The 18957-nt window shown below is 51.4% G+C and overlaps 1 long non-coding RNA gene across 1 annotated transcript; it reads left to right on the top strand.

The window, feature by feature from the left end:
* Positions 1-1091: 1091 nt before the first annotated feature.
* Positions 1092-11893, top strand: LOC142864140 (uncharacterized). The gene is made up of 3 exons (XR_012914725.1): positions 1092-1231; positions 9592-9636; positions 11389-11893. It is a non-coding gene; the product is annotated as an uncharacterized LOC142864140 (long non-coding RNA).
* Positions 11894-18957: the final 7064 nt, after the last annotated feature.

Genomic DNA, 18957 nt, shown 5'->3' with positions numbered 1-18957 from the left:
AAAGAGCTCAGCACCAGACCCTGCCCTTGGGGGCTCCGCCCCGGCTGGCTGCTCTTTAACGCCATCCCGGAGACGGGCAGCGCAGGGACACCCGCTGTCGGTCCCCACCTCGGGCTGCGGAGGACCCGGGCCCAGTGCGGACCCTTGGGGTGGGCCCCGAGCTTCCATTCCAACAGGTGTTTGGAGAAAACACGCCCGATGGCCTCCCAGATCATTCTGGGGTTGGGCCGGCCGGACCCTCGCCTTGCTCCTGTGCCACTCTTTCGTGTTACGTTTATGCCTTGTCTTTTGTTCCCAGTGCGCGGCGGGTTTAGGCGCTCAGGGGTGCAGGGAAGTTCGGGGTGGGGGAGGGGGTCCTCTCCCAGGGTGGCTTTCGTTCAGGAGCACCGGGGGACCGCAGCATCCAGGCCTGGGCTCGGGAGTGGCGGCTGGGGTCTGGGGCACGTCCCTCCGGAGAGCGATCCCAGCGTGCGTGGGGCCGTCAGGGGGCAGAAGCCGGGGGACAGGGAGGCAGCTGCCTGCACGTGGTCAGTCGCACCGGAGGCTGACCGCACTTTGGGCCTCCTCTGTCCCCAGACTCGTCTCCTTCCGGTTAATTCCTGAAGCAAAGAGCCGGAGCGACTCTGTCCCTTCCGCGGTCAGCATTCCGGCTTTGCTGTCGCTGCTTACGGTCCTCTCTAAGTCCCATCGCTCCGCCCTCGGCCGTGTGAAGTGAGACTGTGGGTGGGTGCGGCTCACGCGGGGGCTTGGGCTGAAGGTGCACGGCAAGTGTGTGGCTGCAGCACGTGTCCCCGGGCCCCCTGTCCTGCCACGGCCCCCGACACCCCGGCTCAGCCCAGGCCATGTCGCCACCGACACGCTGTCCCGGAGTCCTGCTCGTCGGTTGTCACGGGCTCTGTGAGAAAAGGGTGGAAGGCCGGGGTGAGGGAAGAGATGCAAAGGGGCCTGGCGCCGCCTTTGGGGACAGGGCCTGCACAAGCTGAGGCGTGGCTCCTGGGAGACTGTCCCGCTAGTGCAGAGGACACCCCACGCCCAAGCTGTTGGGAGCGTGGCTTGCTGGCCTCGGCAGGAAGGAGGGCTGAGTCGGCCTTTTGCGCAACACAAATACTCCGCACAGCTGCCTGGGGCCTGCCCACTTCTTGTCGGATCCAAGAAGGAAGGGACCTGCGGGCCAAACCCTCGTCCCCAAACGGACCTCAGACCCCAAGGAACTTGGACTCTGCTCAAGTTAGTAAGTTGGGGCTCTCTAACCCCCCAGAACTGGCTGCTGATGGAAGAAAACCCCTGGGTAGGAAGAATGGTAGGAATATCCAGGGAGCCGCCCGTTCTATTGGGAGAATCAAAGCTCTGCTGTGAACGAATGTTGTTGGGACGCTTCCTGTAAACCGTTAGGGAATCTCTGGGCCTTTCCGCCTTGGCGGCTGCAGGGGAAAGGAGGAAAGAAGAAAGGACAAAATAACTTGGCAAAGAGGTTGTGGCTCCCAGCGCTCTTCTCACTGAGAAGTGCTGGAGCCCTGTCACCCTCCCACACCCACTCCTGGGGTTGACCCGATTCAGTCCTTTGTTCATATTCTATTGCCACCACCCCTGCCTCTTGTCCCAGGTGGCAAAGTCCTCCCTCCTCCTCACTGTGCACTCGGTGGCCTTCCTCGATGAGTGTGCTCAGGGACAGAGGGATTTCCTGTAAGGGACTTATCCTATCAGATTAGTATCCCCTTCTTGTGACTTCATTTAATCTTTTTTTTTTTTGAGACAGAGCCTCACTCTGTTGCCCAGGCTAGAGTGAGTGCCGTGGCGTCAGCCTAGCTCACAGCAACCTCAATTTCCTGGGCTCAAGCGATCCTCCTGCCTCAGCCTCCCGAGTAGCTGGGACTACAGGCCTGCGCCACCATGCCCGGCTAATCTAATCTATGAGAAGGGAGTCTGCAGAGTCCGGCAGAGAGAGGGGCATTTCTAACCCTGAGTGCCGCTTGGCGTGGAAGGGCTGGCTTGCCAGTGGATCTGTTTCAGGAGAAGCTGGAAGACATCCAAGGGGGATGCACTAGTGGCCACGTGACCTCTGAGGTCTCGTCCAGTACGAAGGGCCTTCCGTAAGACTGTGACGCATTGGTCTTCATGCTCCTTGCCCTTTTTTTCTTTTGCCACCTGTTAGCCTCTTATGGTCAAATGTGACCCCATATTATACCCTAGTATGAAAACCAGAACGCAGCCTGCAGGCAAGTCCAACGGAGAGATTTTCCAGCTTCCTACATTGCTATTACTGCCATTTGCGTCTTCAGTAGGGGAGGTGGTTTGTGTCTCAGGACCCGGGTCCTTCAGTCATAGAAGCTTAGACAGGGCATGGCACATCCCGGCAAAGCCAGCTAAGGAGACGGTCGCGTGTGGAGATAAGGACATCTGACGGATGTGGAGCAAACAGCTCCCGAATCAGGGGACACTCCCAAGAGGGATGAGGGTCTTGCTGCCCCTCCTGGGCTCTCCCGAGCCGCCCAGGCTTCTCTCATTTCTTTGCTGACTGCCGCCTGTCTTCCCCCAGTGCCTCCCCTGTCTTTCATTCTGGTGGGCATCATGTTTATGGGCCCCACAGAATCCTAGCATTTCTGATCTGGAAGGATCTTTTGTGAGAATATATAGTGCAGTGTTTCCCCAAATGTGAGTCTTTCACATACCGCTTTCACAGTTTTTGCCATATACATATGCCAACTGTTCTATTATTTACTCATAGTTTTATTTAAATGAAGACTTTGCAAAACCCTGCATGGTTTTATGTTACCAACGTAAATAGAGAACCAGCCCTACTTGTAGCCATATAGTTAAGATAGCCGTGATTAATATTAAACATCACAATTTTAAAATGTTTGTCCACGGGCCCATGTAAAATCATCCCAAGCACCTTATCGTAGTGCACCCGCACCATACTGTGGGAACGTGGACATACTGCAGCCCTCATTCTGACAGATATGGAAACTAAGGCCCAGAAAGGAGAAATGACGTGGTCAAGTGCCACAGACGGTGAGCGTCCTAAACTCTTGACTCCCAATCAAAGACTCCTGGTTTAATTCTATCTCAAGCCTCTTTAGATGAAGCCGATGGGGAGTTAAATACATTTATCATAGTATTAGTTTCCCAGGGCTGCAGTAGTAACATGCCACCAACTGGGTGTGCCACCAACTGGGTGGCTTCAAACGACAGATATTTTTTTTGTGCCACATTTCTGAAGGCTTTAGTCCAAAATCAAGGTGTGCGCAGAGCCATGGCCCTCTGGAGGCTCCCGGGGAGGGTCCCTCCTTTCCTCTTCCACCTTCTGGTAGCCCTCGATGTCCCTGGGCTTGTGGCAGCACAACTCCAGTCTCCGAGTCTGTCTGTCTTCTCGTGGTGTTCTCCTGCGTACTTCTGTGCATGGCCATCTTCCTATAAGCACAGCAGCCAGGTTGGGTTAAAGATCCACCCTACCGCAGTAGGACCTCGTCTTAACTTACCCAGCCACGTCTGCAATGACTACGTCCAAATACGTTCACATTCTGAGGCACTGGGGATTGGGACTTTAGCATATCTTTTTGGGGGAATACGACTCAACGTATAACACCATGCCAAAGAGACTCGAATCTAATAGGGGGCATTGAAAGATCCCAGATACACCATCAATAGAAGGTCAATGATGGAATTACATAGCTTGATTAAATAATAACTTGCATCGATATTGTACACTGCAGTGTGCAAGCACTATCTTGCTAGTTCCTCACCACAGCTCTCTAAGTAAAAGGTAAGGGAGACTCTTGCAGTGATGGGCCCCGATGAATCATTCTTCCTGTATCCACGCCTTTGTGTAGCCCCCTTTGGCAAGGGTGCTGGGCCTGACCGTGTGACTTGCTTTGGTCAGTGTGCCCTTAGCAAAAGTGATGTAAACATAGGCTGGAAAAGTGCTTGTGTACTGGGGGTTTTGCCTTCTCTCATTGCTGGGAACTCTATGCAGCTGAACTGCCAGCTGACCACAGCTGCATGAGTGACCCCAGGCAAGACCAGCAGCAGAAGAACCACCAACTGAGCCCAACCCAAACGGCTGACTCACAGAATCATGAGCACATAAAATGGTTGTTGTAAGTCAGTAGGTTTTTGTGTGGCTTGTTAGTCAGCAATTGCTACAGCAGATGTCATTGCTGTTTTATAGATGAAGAAAGGCTGACTTACCAAGGCTTTGACTGACTTGCCCATGAGGACAAGGACTGAGAGAACAAGGAAAGAGAGAACCCTGTCCTTCTTGGGCGCAAGAACCCAGCAGTTGAACACAGTGCTATGGACATCTCTGATCTTGGCTGATCAATAATGCATGATGGAGTTTGAGAAATTCTAGAAGAGAAGGAGAAAGTACTCTAGGGCCTTAAGTCTGGCCAAGCATAAAGAGACCGCAGAGATGCAGTCCCTTTGAACTGGAAAGTCAAACGTGCGAGAGTTGGCAGAGTGAGGGCCGCAGAGACATGCTGCAAAGGTGGACACGGACGTGGCTCCCAAACCTGAGAATCACAAACCTGGGGGGCAGGGGGCAGCCTCCTAGCTTGAAAGAGGAAATTTTAGGACACATAAAAAGAGGGGTGACTTTTTGCAATGGACATTAAATTAATGGAATTCATTACTTTCAAATGTAGCATAGGTTTAAAATATAAATCGTATTGTGTACCAATATATCTGACCACATTTTTTTTTCCAGACAGAGTCTCACTCTGTTGCCCTGGCTAGAGTGCCGTGGCGTCAGCCTAGCTCACAGCAACCTCAAACTCCTGGGCTCAAGCGATCCTCCTGCCTCGGCCTCCCGAATAACTGGGACTACAGGCACGCGCCACCATGCCCGGCTAATTTTTTTCTATATATTTTTAGTTGGTCAATTAATTTCTTTGTATTTTTAGTAGAGACAGGGTCTCGCTCTTGCTCAGGCTGGTTTCGAACTCCTGACCTTGAGTGATCCGCCCGCCTCGGCCTCCCAGAGTGCTAGGATGACAGGCGCGAGCCACCGCGCCCTGCCTCCGACCACATTTTCGAGGGCCTATGACATGCTAGGGGATGGGGATTCAGGAATTCATGGAAAGCAATCAGTCCTCTCGTATTGCAGCAAGAGAGACAGGCATGTTGATTGATCAGTCAACACGTGTGTGTTGAGCACTAGTATGAGCGAGCATTAGTGCCAGCTTCTGAGCTAGCACTGCAGACAGAGTGGTGAGCAAGACAGAGCTTGCCCCTGCCCTCCTTGAGCTCATAGTTTGTTGGCAAAGGCAGGTCTTTGGGAAGCAAGGAACTAATCGCAATACGGGATGGATGATTCGCTAGTGAGCCTGGCGTTGTGAGACAGAAGTACGGGGGCAGCTTCAGAAATAGATGAGAGGGAGTCACTTCCTAGTCTGGGACCCAGTCACGGAAGACCTCTCTGAGGGATTGCGGCTGACGGTAGGAGGCTGAAGAGGGGCGAGGCTGGCAAAGACGGGGAGACAGTCACAGGAGGAACATCTTGTGGCAGAGGAGGGAGAGGACTGTCGGATGAACTGGAGGAGGTCCAGCATGCCCGGGATGGAGGGGACCCCAGGGCAGGCCCAGGCCGAGGAGGGTCCCTCTCTGTCCTGCTCTGCAGCCCCGGAGGCCGCCCACTGAAGACCGAGTCGCCGGGGCTCTCTTGCCCTCTGGCTTCCAGCCGGGTCTGGGCCATGGAGAACACGGGGAAGAGGAGTCATGGCACGTCCTCCTGCCCTCTCCCCGCTGGGTGCCCACATTCTGGCAGCGGCTGTGTCCTGTTGGGTGGCCCCCCTTCCATGGCTCCAGCCTTTTCGGTTTGGGTTTTCTACTCCCTGTGCCCGTTCAGGCCTAGCAGTCACCACGGCTTCCCTGTTTGCTAGACCCGGAGCGCCTTCGCCCGTCTTTTGATTTCCCTCAGCCTCTGTGAATGTCTCTTCATCAAACTATCCTCAAAATCCCAGCTGAGACTGCCGTGATGGTTAATTTTTATGAGTCAACCTGATTGGGCCAAGGAATGCCCAGAGAGCTGGTGGAATATTATCTCGGGGTGGGTCTGTGAGGGTATTTCCAGGAGAGATTGCGTTGGAATCGGCAGACTGAATAAAGAAGCTCTCCCTCCGCATATGGATGGGCTTCATCCAGCCCATTGGGGCCTGAATAGAAGAAAGGGGAGAGGAACGTGGCATTCACTCCCTGCCCGACTACATCCATCTTCCCCGGCCCTCGGCGCTCAGCCTTGACTTGGCTGGAATCCACACCAGCGGCTCTTTGGCTCGCTGGTTCTCAGGGCTTTGAACTACACTACCGGCCTTCCCGGGTCTCTAGATTGTAGGAGTTCTTAGAGTCCATAATCATGTGAGCTAATACTTTATAATACATTTGTTTGCATACATACAAATATGTCTTATTGGTTCTATTTCTCTGGAAAACCCTTAGTAAGGCAGGTACCTTCTGCCCTATACTCAGATAGGTCACACTAAGGATTTTGGACATTAAGGGCAATGATAAGATGCCTGTAAGATTTTAGAAGGGAGCGACATGGTATTATTGCTTCTTAAAAAAATTATCCTGGGCTTTCTGCTTCCAGTAATGACAGAGTAAGTAAGATCTTACCAGACAGACCGTTCTATAAAAATCAACTAAAAATCTGGACGAGTAACCAAAAACAGCTACATTAGACACTGAAGAATGAACAGAAGCAGACAGACTTTGGAGGAAAGGACATCCTCAGAGGAAAGGAGTTTTACAAAGTGAGTTCTCATTTTTTTTTTTTTTTTTGCGGCTTCTTTCCCGGGGCCAGGTGCAGCTGACAGGACGGCAGAGGTGGCAGGGGCGCTGGTGGACACGCTCGAGTCTTTCTGGATTGGGAAACCAGACAACCACGCCAGGGAATTGTGGCGCTGAAGAGAGTGGGGGAACCACGGAGGGGGGTGGGGAGCCAAAGAAGATCCCAAATGCTAAGCACCCACCTCTCTCCCAATCCTCCAAACGCACAGAACAGACCAAAAGGGATTCAGTTAAAGAGAAAATATTTGAACAGACACAGGAACTGCTGTCCAAGAACAGAGTTTGTGGTTCTCATCAGAGAAAAAAAGAATAGAATCAAACTTTTCTACAACTGAACATTTGTGGTGACCTTGTTACAATAGACATTTCCCTAATATAGCAAGAGCCATGAAAATGGAACATTTTCTTAAGAGAAAAGAAAAAAAAATTGCAAATGACCCTGAAGTGATCCAGATACCAGAACTAGCAGCCGAAGATTTTTAAATGGCTGTTATTATAACTATGCTCGATGAGGTGAAATGAAATATGCTCATAATGAATCAAAAGATAGGAAATTGCAGTAGAGAAAGAGAAATGATTTAAAAGAAAGAGAACGAAAAGGACATTTTAGAACCGAAAAATACAATGCCAAAAATCAAAATTTACTGGCTGAACTTAACATCCAATGGAGATGACAAAGGAAATAGAAAGTGAACTTGAAAATAGAGCAATAGAAATCATCCAAGTTGAAGAACAGAGAGAAAAAGATGCATCTTAGACAAACTATGGACTTTCAAAGATAAAGAACAAATCTTGAAGGTAGCAAAAGAAAAATGACACATAATATACATGGGAACAACAATTCAATTTGGGGCTGTTTTCTCATCAGAAATCATGGAGGCTGGAAGACTGAAATATCTTTAAATCACAGAAAGAAAAAACTGTCAACCCAGAATTCTGTAGCCAGTGAAAATATCCTTCAAGAATCAAGGTTAAATACAGACATTTTCAGGTGAAAGAGAATTCACTGCTAGCAAAGATGCAATACAAGAAATACCAAAGGAAATGTATATACTTCATATACATGGAATATAACATATATATTTCAATTGTAACATAAAGGATGGGGTAGGGCAAGAGAATATGGACCAACACAGTTGCAAAGTTTCCATAATTTATTGAAATGGTACAATATTGACTCTAAGCATACTGTAAAACTTTAAGGATGTATATTGCAATTCCCAGAGCAATCACTAAAAATGCTGCAAAGAAGGATAGCTAAGAAGCCAATAAGAAACAACCTATGGAATAAGAGAAACTATTTGCAAACCATACATCTGATAAAGGGTTAATATCCAAAAATATGCAGGGGACTCAAACAACTCAATAGCAAGAAAACAAATATCCCTATTCGAAAATGAGCAAAGGACCTACCTGAATAGACATTTCTCAAAAGAAGACATACAAATGGTGAACAGGTATATGACAAATGCTCGACATCACTAATCACCAGAGGAATGCAAATTAAAACCACAATGAGCTATCGCCTCATACCTGCTAGAATGATTATTAGAATGTAAGTTGGAGGCCGGGCGCGGTGGCTCACGTCTGTAATCCTAGCACTCTGGGAGGCCGAGGCGGCGGATTGCTCCGAGGTCAGGAGTTCGAAACCAGCCTGAGCAAGAGCGAGACCCCGTCTCTACTATAAATAGAAAGAAATTCATTGGCCAACTAATATATATAGAAAAAAAAAAAAAAGTAGCCGGGCATGGTGGCGCATGCCTGTAGTCTCAGCTATTCAAGAGGCTGAAGCAGGCCGGGCGCTGTGGCTCACGCCTGTAATCCTAGCTCTTGGGAGGCCGAGGCGGGCGGATTGCTCAAGGTCAGGAGTTCAAAACCAGCCTGAGCAAGAGCGAGACCCCGTCTCTACTATAAATAGAAAGAAATTAATTGGCCAACTGATATATATATAAAAAAAAAATTAGCCGGGCATGGTGGTGCATGCCTGTAGTCCCAGCTACCCGGGAGGCTGAGGCAGAAGGATCACTTGAGCCCAGGAGTTTGAGGTTGCTGTGAGCTAGGCTGACGCCACGGCACTCACTCTAGCCTGGGCAACAAAGCGAGACTCTGTCTCAAAAAAATAAAAAAAAAAAAAAATAAAAAAAAAAAAAAGAGGCTAAAGCAAAAGGATTGCTTGAGCCCAGGAGATTGAGGTTGCTGTGAGCTAGGCTGATGCCACAGCACTCACTCTAGCCTGGGCAACAGAGTGTGACCCTGTCTCAAAAAAAAAAAAAAAAAAAAAGAATGTAAGTTGGATCACTTACATTACCTGATTTAAAAACTTACCATAAAATTATAGTGATCAATATGGTATTGAAATAAATATACATATTAGGTTAATGAAACGGAATAGAGTCCAGAAATAGACCCTCATTTATATAGGCAATTGATTTTTTTTTGAAAAATAGACTTTTTTCTTATTTTTTAAAGGCAAACTTTATTTTTAGAGGAATTTTAGATTCACAGCAAATTGAGCAAACAGTGCGGAGAGCTCCCAGGTACTTGCTAGCCCCGCACATGAACAGCCCCTCCTATCGACATGCAACATGGTACGTTTATTACAACTGACGCCCCGTGTTGACATGTTGTTATCACTCAAAGTCCATAGTTTACATTAGGGTATAATGTACATTCCCCTGGTGTTGTACCTTCTATCAGTTTGGAAAAATATATAGTGACATATCTACAATTATAGTATCATACAGAATAGTTTTGCTGTCCTAAAAATCATCAATTGTTTTTTTTTTTTTTTTTTTTTTTACCAAGGTGCCAAAGCAACTCAGTTGGATAAAGGAGTGTTTTGAACATATGGTAAGTATCTGTATGAAAAAACTGCACAATATCTATATGCAAAAAACTAAACCTTGTTTCTTACCTTAAACCCTGCAGAAAAATTAACTCCAAATGAATTATAAACCTAAGTGTGAGAACCAAAACTAGAAGAAAATATAAAAGAGGAATCTTTATTGCATTAGGTCAAACAAATGTTTCTTACAAATATAAAAGGTACAGACCAGTTGATAAAATTAGTTCCATCAAAATTAAAGACTTTTGCTGTCCAAAAGACAGTTAAGAAAGAGTGTGTGTGGTGGCTCACAGGTGTAATTCTAGCAGTCCTGGAGGCCAAGGCAGGCGGATCACTTGAGGTCAGGAGTTCGAGACCAGCCTGAGCAAGAGTGAGATGCGGTCTCTACAAAAAATAGAAAAATTATCGGGAAGTGATGGCGTGCACCCGTAGTCCCAGCTACTCAGGAGGCTGAGGCAGGAGGATTGCTTGAGCCCAGGAGTTTGAGGTTGCAGTGAACTCTGACGACATCTAGCTAGGGCAACAGAGTGAAGCTCTGTCTTCAAAAAAAGATAGTTAAGAAGACACAAAAGAAGCCAGTGACTGAGAAAAAATATCTGTAAAGCACACACAGAATAGAGAGCTTGTATTTGAATATACAGAGAACTCTTACCATTCAGTAATAAGACAAGCAAGCAGTAAAAGAAAGGGCAAAGGATTTGAATAGACACTTTTCATTTGAATAGACATATGTGAATGGCCAGCCAACATATGAAAAGATGCCAACATCACTAGTAACGAGGTCAATGCATATTAAGCCCTCCATGAGATACTGCTATACACCCGCCAGAATGGGCGGAGTGAGAAAAGACTGATTAACCCAAGTGTTGGTGAGGATACAGAGCAGCTAGAGCTCTTCTACAGGCAGTGCAAAAATTGTACACACACTCTGGAAAACATTGTCATATAAAACTAAGCATATACTTACCCTATGACCCAGCAACCCCACTCCTAGATAGTTACCCAAGAGAAATGAAAACATATGTCCACACAAAGACTTGTACATGAATGTTCACAGAAGCTTTATTCAAAATAGCTCAAAACTGGAAAGAACCTGGCCAGGCTCAGTGGCTCACACCTATACTCCTAGCACCCCAGGAGGCTGAGGTGGGAGGATCGCTTGAGGCCAGGAGTTCGAAACCAGCCTGAGCAACATAGTGTAAGACCCTGCGTCTCTACAAAAAAAAAATAGAAAAATTAGCCAGGCATGTGTACCTGTAGTCCCAGCTACTTGGGAGGCTGAGGCAGGAGGATCGCTTAAGCCCAGGAGTTGGAGATCGCAGTGAGCTAGGGGCTGACACCAATGCACTCTAGCCCCGGCAATAGGGCGAGACTCTGTCTCATAAAACAAAAAAAGAAAAGAACCCCCACAAGACCCCAGAGAAATGGAAAGAATCCAAATGTCTGTATATTTTACTGCTGAGTAGATAAACAGATTGTGGTATATCCAAACACTACTCAGCAACCAAAAGGAACAAAATATTAATAGATGCAACATGCATGGCCCTCAAAAATAGGATGCCAAGGGAAAGAAGTCAAAACAGAAGCCCGCATGCTGTCTGATTCCATTCATAGGAAATTTCGGAAAAGGCAAAACAGATGGGTGGTTGCCTGGGGCAAGGGCAGGGGCTGGGGAGGGTTACGACAGCACTGGCTGCACGAGAAAAGTTTTTCTGTTGATGGAAACGGCTGCCTGTTGATTGTGCCCGTGCTTGCAGGATTGCACAGAGTTACTGAAATTTCATCAGATGATACGCTCGAAATTTTGCTGCACAAAATGATGGCTGCACGGCAGCGAACAGAACAGAAGCGGCGAGAGTGGACGCTGTGCGGCCAGGTGGGAGGCCGGGGCTCTCCTGCCGCTCCCTCCCACGGCACCGCCGTGCCCTGGAGACTCTGCCAGAGCAGACCTCGGGGACCTGGTTCCTTTCCAACTCACCATCACGCAACTGACAAAGGACCAGTCGCCACCGCCGCTCTTGTCTCCGTCGCAGTCTCCCTGGCTGGTTCCCAAGGATGTTATTAGGACGACCGAGATCTTGTCTACAAAAGCAATCCCAGTTCCATGGAGACAAACGTCCCCTGCGCCCGAGGAGGTTAAGCGGCTTAGCCATTGCAACTTCATTTCTGTCGGCCTCTGTTTTCCTGTCTGCAAAGGCAAGGGCTGAACTACGCGGCCTCCGAGGACCCTCTGAGCCCTAACGGCTTGTGATTTTAAGCACAATGCAGGTTTGATTTATTGTTTGTGGTCCTGGTGCGTGTGCCCCCCTGCGGGCGTGCCCTCTCTTCCTCCGCGCTGGATTGCATCTCGCTCAGCTTCCGGGGTCGGCTACGGCTCCCTTCCCGCTCCCCGAAGCCCCTCTCACCACTCCAGTCCCACCGGCCGGGGCTCTCGCAGTTGCTGTTGAATAACTCGGGACTTCCGTACGGTATCGCGCTAACCGCTTTTGGCTGTTTAATATAATATTGGTCTTTCTTCCTTAACCAGTGTTCAAGAGCCTTGAAGGCCTCCTGTTCCTCCCCTCCCCAACCTCCCCGCCCTGCACCTGCACACGCTCATGCGCACACGCAGCCGTGGGGTTGAGCATTGGGGACGCACTCGATTACTGTTGCTCTTCTGCTTCTACACCTTGCTTCTCTTTATTTATTTATTTGAGACAGAGTCTCACTCTGTTGCCCGGGCTAGTGTGCCGTGGCGTCAGCCTCGCTCATAGCAACCTCAAACTCCTGGGCTCAAGCGATCCTCCTGCCTCAGCCTCTCCCCGAGTAGCTGGGACTATACAGGCATGTGCCACCATGCCCGGCTCATTTTTTCTCTATATATATTTTTAGTTGTTCAGCTAATTTCTTTCTATTTTTTTTTTTTTTTTTTAGTAGAGACAAGGTCTCACTGTTGCTCAGGCTGGTCTCGAACTCCTGACGTCGAGCAATCCTCCCGCCTCGGCCTCCCAGAGTGCTAGGATGACAGGCGTGAGCCACCGTGCCCGGCCGCTTCTCTTTAATTTTGCTTAAATTCCCACCTTCTCTTCTCAACACTCCTGTGCAGAAGGCAAGCAAGCAGGAAACCTGGGAGCTAGTGCTCAGAAGTCAGTAGGAGCAGAAATCTTACCTGGCGGCCCAGAAGCCACCCGCTGTGCTTGCTGTCCCTGATGTCACTAGAAGCCGACCGCGTGAGCGCTGGGACGTCTTCCGCCAGGCAGCCGAGTGGGTGGGGAGTGCGGAAGCGCGGACCGCACAAGAGGACTCCCCTGCGTTCTCTCAGAGACGTTCGCTGCCCCCGTAGCAGGGTTTCTTCTCGAAGTAGACTGATTCTACTCGGCCCACGCACATGCACCGCACACACACGTGCATCGCGAGGCTGATTTCCGGGATTTCATAGAAATAAAATGAATTTGCCGTCTGTGGTCCTGCAAGTCAGCCAGACCTAGGCTGGAGTCCTGCATATGCCACCTACTAGCTGCGTGGCCTTGGTCTAATTACAGAGGCCCTCTGCGTCCCGCATCCTTGAAATGAGGTGTGTGAGGGACATTGGGAGACGCGTGCGTAGCGCTTAGCGAGGGGCTGGCACACTGCCCAGCAAACGGCCCTCGCCGCGCTCCTCCTGCCACGCACGGATTGTGGGGTGCACAGCAAGACGCCCCCCTCTTCCCGGGGAGGGGGCTCAGGCTGGGTGCGCACGGGGAGGGTGGCTGGTTCCCTCTTGCTCTCCACGTGGGACTCGCTCTGATTCCCACCGCGAGGAAGTCCCCAGGGCCTTGCCGGGAAGCGCAGTGGCTGGAGACTGTGGCGCTCTGGGCGGGCCTGTGCGGGCTTCGAAGGCTCGGCCTTTCCTTTTGAAGGGGAGTATTTGCAGCTCCTCAGCTCTGCGGCGGAGACCACCAGCCAAACCACGCAGGGTTCTGGCTCAGCCTCTGCGGGGGCCCCCAAGGGCCCTCTGCAAGTGGGGTTTTCGGAGCAGAGAAGCGCGTCTGCCCTCCATTTCAGACGAGCACGGCGAGGGGTGGGCGTGGAACTCGCTGGCATCTAAGGAGCAGCAGCTCTCTGTGCCCGAGAGAGAGCTCCAAACGCCACGGAAGGGCTCCACCTTCACTGGCCTGTCCCAGTGCCGTGCACATCTGCACACTGTGAAAAAAATCCCATCTGCTGACGGTGCTGGTGATAGCATCGCCCCCCCCCCCCAAAGAAGTCTCCAGCGAGATGCACATCAAAGTCCAAGACAAACGTTCCCCCCCCTGCAGTGACCGCACAGCCCACAGCGGCTGGTTTTGATCCCTGCCCTGGAGTGGAAGGGTGGGGCCGCTTTCTGTTGTTTTCTCCAGCGTGGCTAGAAACCACTGGGCGGCCCCCGCAGAGAATCCCACAATCACAGGGCGCCTGGAACATTCGGCGGCGCGGGCTCCCGTGTCCGGGCAGGCGTGTGTGTCTAGGTCAGTCTAGCCGTAACGAGCAACCGAGTGCTCCAGAGCCTTGGCGGGGCAGGGTTCCACACGTCCCCTTGTTCGCCGCCGGTGGCGTTTCACAGCCTGCTTTCTCTGTCCCAGCAGTGAGGACAAGAAGCTCCTTAACGTGGTTTCATGGGCCTGGGCTGCAGGCTGGCCTCAGAGGGAGAGGAGTGGGCAGTGCCCAGGTCGTCTACACGGGGGAAAATGCAAAGAATACTCTGCGCCTGTGAGCATCCGTGCCCTGGTGGGTGATGCCTGAAGTGAGGTTAAGTCTTTAAGGTCGCGGTTAGGGAAGATGGAAAGGGAAACATCCCCGGGTTGACCTAGCGCAGGGTCTTTGCTTCACACATCTGGGCACAAGTGACTGTGCTCGGGAGACTTTTCTTTTTTTCTTTCTGTTTTTTTTTTTTTTTTTTTGAGACAGAGTCTCACTCTGTTGCCCCGGCTAGAGTGAGTGCCGTGGCGTCAGCCTAGCTCCCAGCAACCTCAAACTCCTGGGCTCAAGCGATCCTCCTGCCTCAGCCTCCCGAGTAGCTGGGACTACAGGTACGTGCCACCATGCCCGGCTAATTTTTTTTTTGTATATATATTTTTAGTTGATCAATTAATTTCTTTCTATTTTTAGTAGAGACAGGGGTCTCGCTCAGGCTGGTTTCGAACTCCCAACCTTGAGCAATCCACCCACCTCGGCCTCCCAGAGTGCTGGGATTACAGGTGTGAGCCACCACGCCCGGCCAGGAGACTTTTCCTACGGGGCACAAGAGGTTAGGTTTCACAGACCTGGGTGGGAGACGTGTTCGGGTACCACTGAACAGAGAGGGACACCTCCCCGAGGATGGGGAAGGCAAATTGATTCAGACCCTCGTCAGTGTCAGCGAAGTGGGCCTGGGGTGGGACGCAGATGGGTGTGGCACTGGGGGGGAAGAGTGAAGGCAGGAGGGAAATGGAGGCAAGAGCATGTTTGCATTTATTTTATTTTATTTTATTTTTTGAGGCAGGGTGTCATTCTGTCCCCCCAGGTAGAGAGCTGTGGCGTCAGCCCAGCTCACAGCAACCTCAAACTCCTGGGCTCAAGCGATCCTCCTGCCTCAGCCTCCCGAGTAGCTGGGACTACAGGCACGCACCACTACGCCCGGCTGATTTCTCTATTTTTTATTTATTTATTTTATTTTTTTTATTTTTTTAAGACTAGTCAAGTGCAGTAGTGAGGAGGGGGGAAAGTAGTAGAACAAGGAGTTCAATCTGTAACTGACTGTGAACAATCACGTGAGATAACTCACTACCTTCGGACCAGCCGATTTCTCTATTTTTTACAGAGACCGGGTCTCCCTCTTGCTCAGGCTGGTCTCGAACTCCTGGTCTCAAGTGATCCTCCCACCTTAGCCTCCCAGAGTGCTGGGGTCACGGGCGTGAGCCACCGCTTTTAAATGGAAACCAGAGCACGGAGAAAAGGAGGAGGCAAGAGGAGGCGAGCAGGGCAAGGCCACGCAGGGAATTTTCAGACAGTCCAAAATGGACCACGCGTTCCCTTTGCTTCCCTGCAGCCAGGACTCGGGGTGTTTTCTGAGAACATGCACAGCTGTGCAGGGCAGAGCCACAGGTCACGCCCACATCCTGGTCCTTCTTCTGACACTGAGAGTGCGTTTTGAGGCTCTCTGCGACTCCGCGCTCTCCCACTGCCCCCACCCCAGGTCCCTCGCTGTCCTCCTGCACCCTGTGATCTCCCTCTGCCCCCCTCCCCTCCCTCCCGCCAGCCGGTCTCCTGCGAACAGGGCAGGGAGGGTTGTGCCAAGCAGCCCACAGCCCTGGCAGGAGTGCCGGAGACGGCTTGGCCAAGTGGCCCAAACTTTAATGAATTCAAGACCTGCTGGGCTGGCCCAGAAAAAGAGCTGGGCTTGGGCCTCGCAGGGAAAAGCAGAAAACTGCCCCTTGTCCGGAAGATTTACACCCTGGAGGCTCAGCGGGCCCTATTGCGTCAGGCAAGCAATTACTTGGAAAACGACATTTTGTTGAAACAAAGAACATACCGGAAAAAAAAAAAACAACAACACAAAAAACCATTTAGTTCCTTGCTGCTGCCTCCCTCTGCTGCAGGCCCAGGTTGCAGAGAGCTGAGGTTTGGCTGCTTGGAATGAGTGAGCTGGAAAGTGAGCTGAAAGGCTACACCCGAGGAGAAGCCTCCTGTTGGAGCCCTCAACCCGGCCGGGGACGGCGTGCTGGAATTCCCTGACGCTGGGGCGGCGCTGTGGGCGCGGGGGGCAGTTCCCAGCACGACAGCCCTGCTCCCTGCGTGCTCGGGGACAGCCGGGCTCTGCCTGGCTCCAGAGTCCCCACTGGGCAGGGGCGGCCGCAGAAACATAGGCCCCAGAGCAGCCACACGTCTCTAGACAGCCCTCTGCGGAACCTGATGACTGCTCTCAGATACTTAAAAGGCTGTCATTTGGAAGAGGGAGAGATTTAATTTGGTGTGGAAGCAGAGGATAAAATTAAGACCAAAGTGGAAGCGGTAAGAAAACAGGGGGCTTGACAAAAAAGAAGGGCAGTTCTGCTGCTGGTGTCGCTGGGCAGTGTAATGTGTGGCCTTGGCAGGTAGTGAGTCCCCCAACACTGGGGGCATTCAAACAGGGAGTTTGGAGAGAGTCATCCGAATATTTGCGGGCTCCCTCATGTGCTTTCTGGGGGATAGGTGCTCGGCTTTCCATGTCTGTATGCGGTGCCTGGCACATGCATTGCAGGAACTCGATGTTTGTTGAATGAATGAAAGATTGAACACCACAGGGCAGTGGGTCGCATTAAGCGACAGCTAAGGTCTTTTCCAATCACGAGCCTCTGGGTATTTTCTCGCTTTTTAGAGGCCAGGACTGGAACCAAGCTTTGCATGGGAGAGCGCTGGGGCCGCAGGTGCGGCTCACTGAGGTCGAGGGCCGGGACGGGAGCAGGGCTCAGGGCTCAGGGCTCTGTTCCTGCGGCTCAGAGGATCGGGCCAGAGCGGCCTCCCTCTTACTCCGAGTAGAACTGCTCCCAGTGCTCCGGGAGACCTAAGGCTCCTGGAGCCCTCGAGAAGGGAGTGACAGGCTGTGGCCGGCGGCAGATGGAGCTGGACTTTGGGTCCCCACCCCCTGGCTCTAACAGAGCCACTTTGCCTTTACCTGTCTCGTAGGTTGGCGTCCCTTACAACGTGGCTTGAAGCAAACGTTACACACTGAAAAGCTGAGAATCTCTGGCAGCGCAGCTTCACTCTCGGTTGAGCCTCAAGATGACCACAGTTCCCGCTGACACCGGGCCTCCACCCAGGCAACCCACGCCCCGCGTCCCGAGTGGAAACTGTGAGATAGTAAACGTTTGTTGTTTGGAGCCACCGAGCTTCGGGGCGATTTGTCGTGTAGTCATAGATGACCGGGACGCTAGGGGCCAGTGAGCCCTGAGCTCGCAGCTGATGGGACCAGCTCGTGTAGGGTTGCTCGGTTGCTTCTTACAGCCCTTTGGGACGTCCCGTGGGAGCTGGGAAGCCCTCGGAGGGTTTAAAGGAGAGGAGGGATGTCATTTGTCTTAAACATCTTTAAGAAGATAATTTTGGCTGTTGCTTGGAGACTAGCCTGTGAGATAAGGCGGCAAAAGCTGTTGCAACACCCAGGTGAGAGGGGATGGCGCGTGGACCACGGGACTGGCAGCCGAGGCGACGGAAGCGACCGGAATCTGCACATATTTTGAAGTAGAGCCAACAGGATTTCCTGCTGGACTGGCTGTGAGGCGGGACGGACAGAGGGAGCCCAGGACCCCAGGTGTTTCGGTGGAGCAGGTGGGAGGCTGGGCCTTCCAGGAGATGGAGAAGATCAAGTTCTAGGGAGGAATTGTAAGCTCAGTTCGGGACATACCAAGTCTGGGTCCTGCTGGGTAGCCCAGCGCAGAGATGAGTGGACAGCGGGAGATACAAGTCGGGGGTCGGGAGGACAGGTCTGGGCTGGAGATGTGAATTCAGGAGCCATCGAATATCCATGTCAGGCCGGGCACGGTGGCTCACGCCTGTAACCCTAGCACTCTGGGAGGCCGAGGCAGGCGGATCACTCCAGGTCAGGAGTTTGAAACCAGCCTGAGCAAGAGCGAGACCCCGTCTCTACTATAAATAGAAAGAAATTAATTGGCCATATAGGAAAAATGAGCCGGGCGTGGTGGTGCATGCCTGTAGTCCCAGCTACTCGGGAGGCTGAGGCAGGAGGATCTCTTGAGCCCAGGAGTTTGAGGTTGCTGTGAGCTAGGCTGATGCCACGGCACTCACTCTAGCCTGGGCGACCCTGGGCCCTCCTTGGCCTCCCAGAGTGCTAGGATGACAGGCATGAGCCACCGTGCCAGGCCCACAATTAAAAATTTTTAAATGCCAAAGAAAACGTTAAAGTAAGCAAACACTGGCTTAAGAAAGAGTGAAGGGTCCGAGTCAGAGCTCTGGGGTACTGCAATGGGAAGAGGTCGGGGAGATGGGAGCCGGCGACCAGAAAGCTGGTGACAAGGAGCTTCTGGCAGGGCAGGAGGGGCCTGGCAGAGCGCAGTGGCTGGAAACCAAGTGAAGAAAGTGCTTGGAGGCGAAGGGGGTGACCAGTGATGCCCAGTGCCCTTGAGGGGTCAGGAAAGACAAACGCTGGACTGAACAAATGCAGAGGTCACTGGTGACCTTGACAAGTAGAGGCTGAGCATCCCAAATCCAAAAATCCGAAATTGGAAATGCTCCAAAATCAAAAACTCTTTGAGTGTCAACGCGAGGCTCAAAGGAAATGCCCTTTGGGGCATTTTGAATTTCGGATTTTCGGGTATGGGATGCTCAGCCCACCAGTTATAAGTATAATGCAAATA

This window comes from Microcebus murinus, chromosome 24, assembly GCF_040939455.1.
Source record: "Microcebus murinus isolate Inina chromosome 24, M.murinus_Inina_mat1.0, whole genome shotgun sequence".
NCBI classification, from domain to species: domain Eukaryota; kingdom Metazoa; phylum Chordata; class Mammalia; order Primates; family Cheirogaleidae; genus Microcebus; species Microcebus murinus.
The sequence above is the reverse complement of the archived record's forward strand: the minus strand, read 5'-3'. Positions and strand labels throughout refer to the sequence as shown.